Source organism: Xenopus tropicalis, chromosome 7 (genome assembly GCF_000004195.4).
Source record: "Xenopus tropicalis strain Nigerian chromosome 7, UCB_Xtro_10.0, whole genome shotgun sequence".
Taxonomy (NCBI): domain Eukaryota; kingdom Metazoa; phylum Chordata; class Amphibia; order Anura; family Pipidae; genus Xenopus; species Xenopus tropicalis.
Genome location: NC_030683.2, coordinates 13551763 through 13557723, shown reverse-complemented (window position 1 = coordinate 13557723; position 5961 = coordinate 13551763). Strand labels below are relative to the sequence as shown.

The following is a 5961-nucleotide window of genomic DNA, read 5'->3' as shown; positions in this document are numbered from 1 at the left end:
TTAAGCAAACCACAGAGCTTATTGTCATTGTACTCGAACGCTCACAAGGCAGGGGCCCAATGTGAAACTTGTGTGGGAAACCAGGAGCATTATGGGAGGGAAATGAGGCAATCTCCTCACTAAGTTATGATACAGATCCAATATGAACATATCTGCGTGACGAGAGGGGACAAAGACAAAGAGATAAAAGTACAGGGGACGTATAATGTGTAGTGTTCTGATGGTTCCTGGGTGGTACACTTCAATAACAAATAAAGGGCTTAAAATTGTGCAACATGGGTATAAAGTATTACTGCAGCCAACCTGCCCTGGTGTCTCCATCTGGCCCCTTCCCTTCTGTCACCATCTTGACTTACTGTCACAGTCTTATCCTAATGTCACTATCTTGCCCTACTGTCAACATTTTGCCTCACTGTTTTCATCTTCTCTTACTGTCTTTATCTTGCCCTACTGTCTTTATCTTGCCCTACTGTCTTTATCTTGCCCTACTGTCTTCATCTTGTTCTTCTGCCTTCATCTTTCCAAATTGTGTTCATCTTGCTCTACTGTTCTCATCTTGCACTACTGTCAACATCTTGCCCTACTGTCTTCATTTTGCCCTACTGTCTTCATCTTGCCCTACTGTCTTCATCTTGCCCTACTGTCTTCATCTTGCCCTACTGTCTTCATTTTGCCGTACTGTCTTCATCTTGCCCTACTGTCTTCATCTTGCCCTACTGTCTTTATCTTGCCCTACTGTCTTTATCTTGCCCTACTGTCTTCATCTTGTTCTTCTGCCTTCATCTTTCCAAATTGTGTTCATCTTGCTCTACTGTTCTCATCTTGCACTACTGTCAACATCTTGCCCTACTGTCTTCATTTTGCCCTACTGTCTTCATCTTGCCCTACTGTCTTCATCTTGCCCTACTGTCTTCATTTTGCCGTACTGTCTTCATCTTGCCCTACTGTCTTCATCTTGCCCTACTGTCTTCATCTTGTTCTTCTGCCTTCATCTTTCCAAATTGTGTTCATCTTGCTCTACTGTTCTCATCTTGCTCTACTGTTCTCATCTTGCACTACTGTCAACATCTTGCCCTACTGTCTTCATCTTGCCCTACTGTCTTCATCTTGCCCTACTGTTTTCGTCTTGCCCTACTGTCTTCACCTTGTTCTTCTGTCTTCGACTTGCCCTACTGTCAACATCTAACCCTATTGTCTTCATCTTGTTCTTCTGTCTTCGTCTTGCCCTACTGTCAACATCAAATCCTACTGTCAACATCTTGTTCTTCTGCCTTCATCTTTCCCTATTGTCTTCATCATGCCCTACTGTTTTGTCATCTTGCACTACTGTCAACATCTTGCCCTACTGTCAACATCTTGCCCTACTGTCTCCATCTTGTTCTTCTGTCTTCATCTTGCTCTACTGTGTTCATTTTGCCCTACTGTCAACATCTTGCCCTACTGTCAACATCTTGCCCTACTATCTTCATCTTGCCCTACTGTTTTCGTCTTGCCCTACTGTCTTCATCTTGCCCTACTGTTTTCGTCTTGCCCTACTGTCTTCATCTTGTTCTTCTGTCTTCATCTTGCCCTAATGTCTTCATTTTGCCCTACTGTCTTCATCTTGCCCTACTGTCAACATCTTGCCCTACTGTCGTCATCTTGCCCTACTGTCTCCATCTTGTCCTACTGTCTCCATCTTGTTCTTCTGTCTTCATCTTGCCCTACTGTCTTCATCTTGTTCTTCTGTCTTCATCTTGCCCTACTGTCTTCATCTTGTTCTTCTGTCTTCATCTTGCCCTACTGTCTTCATCTTGTTCTTCTGTCTTCATCTTGCCCTACTGTCAACATCTAACCCTACTGTCTTCATCTTGCCCTACTGTCAACTTCTAACCCTACTGTCTTCATCTTGTTCTTCTGCCTTCATCTTGCCCCAATATCTTTATTGTGCCCTGTCTTCATCTTTCCCTACTGTTTTTATCTTGTTCTTCTTTCTTCATCTTGCCTTACTGTCTTTATCTTGTCCTCCTGTCAACACCTTTCCCTACTGTCTTCATCTTGCCTTACTGTCTTTATATTGTCCTCCTGTCAACACCTTTCCCTACTGTCTTCATCTTGCCCTACTGTCTTTATTTTGCACTTGTGTATTTATTTTACCCTACTATCAGCATATTGCCCTACTGTCTTCATCTTGTTCTTCTGTCTTCATCTTGCCCTAATGTCTTCATTTTGCCCTGTTGTCAACATCTTTCCCTACAGTCAGGGAACAGGTAACTCTGACAAATACATTTCAACTTTTAACTGGAAATGTTGCTGTTTTATTGCTGAGAATACAGTTCTGCTCTGTACACAAGCAATTCCGTGGCGGGGGGGGGGAGGTGTTCCAAGTTCTATGGATGCACAGATCTAATTTACAGGAATTTATTCTCAGACTTGCTTGTAATTCCCATGATTCCTATGCACACTGACCGTCCCAAACTCATTTTCTGATACATGGGGAATCAGCCTGGTGACTAAAGCACAGAACATATGTTTATCACTGCCCAGCTCCCATAGGGAAACTGCTACAGAATCCTCTGACTGTGGCTTAAAGAAAATAAAATGCTAAACTGAGTCTATGAAAGAGGATTTTATACATCCTAATGTAGGACAAGACTGTGTCACTGTGACAGAATGCTCTGTTATACAGATAGCTAGAATCTTAGCCATAAAGCAGGGCAGGACTGCTGCTTACAATGGGGGGATCAGATAGGATCTGTGCCACTGTGACAGAATGCTCTGTTATACAGATAGCTAGAATCTCAGCCATAAAGCAGGGCAGGACTGCTGCTTACAATGGGGGGGATCAGATAGGATCTGTGCCACTGTGACAGAATGCTCTGTTATACAGATAGCTAGAATCTCAGCCATAAAGCAGGGCAGGACTGCTGCTTACAATGGGGGGGGATCAGATAGTATCTGTGCCACTGTGACAGAATGCTCTGTTATACAGATAGCTAGAATCTCAGCCATAAAGCAGGGCAGGACTGCTGCTTACAATGGGGGGGGATAGGATCTGTGCCACTGTGACAGAATGCTCTGTTATACAGATAGCTAGAATCTCAGCCATAAAGCAGGGCAGGACTGCTGCTTACAATGGGGGAATCAGATAGGATCTGTGCCACTGTGACAGAATGCTCTGTTATACAGATAGCTAGAATCTCAGCCATAAAGCAGGGCAGGACTGCTGCTTACAATGGGGGGATCAGATAGGATCTGTGCCACTGTGACAGAATGCTCTGTTATACAGATAGCTAGAATCTCAGCCATAAAGCAGGGCAGGACTGCTGCTTACAATGGGGGAATCAGATAGGATCTGTGCCACTGTGACAGAATGCTCTGTTATACAGATAGCTAGAATCTTAGCCATAAAGCAGGGCAGGACTGCTGCTTACAATGGGGGGGATCAGATAGGATCTGTGCCACTGTGACAGAATGCTCTGTTATACAGATAGCTAGAATCTCAGCCATAAAGCAGGGCAGGACTGCTGCTTACAATGGGCATAAGATGGAATCTGCCACTGTGACTGAAGATAAGAATACAAATTACAAATACAAATTATTTTATATGATAGTTTCCCTTTAAACAAAGCTAATGATAATGTAAATCCATGATAGTCGCACAGAGACAACAGGACAATGATAAAGATAAATTTATGTGTAAATGTCACACGTCTCAGGCGCAGGGTTGGTGGCGGTTTTTTACTAATTCCTCTCTTGTAATGCCATTCAGAGGGCACGGTGCCCACGACCCAACAATGCTGAATAACTGCAGAACCGGATGCAAAGTCCTTAAGCAATAGTTTAGAAAGAATGGAAGAGTTGGAACTGAGAGGGTTAATCAGCCGACCCGTGCAGCCTGCCTGTCACTGCAACTGCTCAGGCGTCTCCAGGCACTTAAACACCCAGGCGAATGCCCCCCCATACTGTCACGGGGCCAGCCATATGTAACAAACACGCAGGAACAGAATGCGGATACTAAATGGGAAATTGCATTTATTTAATTACATAAAAGTCCGTTTTTCAGGCTGTAAATTAGCCTGGGGCAAGGGCTGCAAATGGGGTCCTCTCCTTAGAGCCCCCCATTATAATCCACTTTTTGGCTCAGGGGCCAAATGCCTTTTTAATCCCAACTGGGCCCAGCATGTTGGTGGTCAAACTGGGTAAAGCTCACACTGGGGGTAAATTTGCACCTGGGCAGTTACCTATGGCAACCAATCAGATGTTTGATTTCATTGTTCTACAAAAAATCTAATCCTTGATTGGTCGCTATGGGTTACTGCCCAGGTGCAACTTTGCCTAGTGTTTATAAGTGAGTCTTTCTCGGATCCTGTACGTTCATGGAAGTTCTTGCCTACGGTTTGTACAGCCATCAGGATGGTACCACTGCTACTAAAGGGAAAGGTATCATGGGACCCAGACCCCTTGGTGTGGCCTCTGCCTGGTCAAGCGTTCTGCAGGCTGGGCATCAGCGGTGCAGGTTGGGCATCAGCGGTGCAGGTTGAGGCGGATCAACAGCGTTAACGAGGACTGAGAGGCATTCAGCATGTGCGGCTGAGGAGATCAGGCGAAGGTGCAGTGGCAGCGGATCAGAGTTATGGCAAGGCTGATGCAGTCAGCGGTTGCAAGGTGTGGTAGCATCAAGTTAGAAATCAGCAGGGTGTCAGGTCTGTGTTAAGTGAGAAGTAAAGGGCGATCAGCGGTGCAGGTATTGCGAAGTAATCAGGCAAGAGTGCGCGGGGTAACAGGCTGGAGAGGCGCGTAGTATTCTAGCGGTGGCATGCGTGGCATCAGCGGGTTAGGCAAGATTGGGCCAGCAGCAGGGTAAACAGGGTCTGTAAGGGCGATGCAGCGAGTTGCCCAGGCCGTGAGCAGGCGAGCGGGTAATGCGAGGGATCTGGGGGGCATCAGCGGTTTGAACAGGTAAACCTGGGGCCGCAGATTGAAGAAAGCAATCAGCGAGGAGTATCAGGCTGAAAGGCTACAGCTGGTGCAGGATAGCGGGTGTTGGGCTGGAATCAGCGGTGTCAGGTGGGCATCACTGTACAGGCTGGCATTCAGCGTCTATGGAAGGCATACATACGGTACAGGAACTGGGCATCAGCGGTGCAGGCTTGGGGAAATCAGCGGTTGGCAGGTTTGGGCGATCAGCGGTACAGCTGGATGGCAATCAGCGGGTGCAGGTTGGGCATCAGCGGGTGGCAGGGCACTGGCATCCGCTGGTGTCAAATAGCTAGGGTGTGGCATCAGCGGTTGGGCGAGGTTAGGGTCTATCGAGAACCGTTTGAGGGCCTGGGGGTCATCCGTGGTGCCAGTGACTGGCAATAGCGGTGGCAAGGGAGGAGCATGAGCCGGTGCAGGCTGAAAGGCATCAGCGGTAAGCAGGTGTGCGGCTTATTTCAAGCTGGGATACAGTAATAGGGGCATCCTAGCGTGGTAGGGTACAGGCATTGTGGCATCAGCGGTACAGGTTGGCATCAGCGGTACAGGTTGGGCATCAGCGGTACAGGTTGTTATACAGATATAGCTGACACTTTTCCAGGTTGCCGATTGCCGGCTCGGGGGTGCATGTTATACGATAAATAATTCAGCATCACTTTATATAGAACACAGGAATATTTGCGATGCGGTGAGACAGAAAGGTGAAAGGGAGCTGCTGGGCTGGCACATTCCCGCTGGCATACGCTGCCCTCCTATCATCATATCCAATGTTTTATCTTGTAACAGCACCGCGGGGTACCGCATATTTCCATGGGAAATTCCACTCCGCCGTATATTAATTATTGCCTGAGATACGGACTCCTGAGCATACGGCAGCCATCGTAGGGCATAGGGCTCGTATCCGGGCAAGCGAGTCAGGAGCACCACTAGCAGAATTCAAGTAATAAGGGGGGGGCTCTAGTAATTAACAGACAATCCTTCCTTGCTCCATTCAAGCATAAT

At 47.0% G+C, this 5961-nt stretch overlaps 1 protein-coding gene across 2 annotated transcripts in view; it reads right to left on the bottom strand.

The window, feature by feature from the left end:
• The window catches only part of prkg1 (protein kinase cGMP-dependent 1), a 467630-nt gene that overhangs the window by 256113 nt on the left and 205556 nt on the right, over positions 1-5961 (bottom strand). The gene's annotated exons all lie outside the window — the stretch shown is intronic.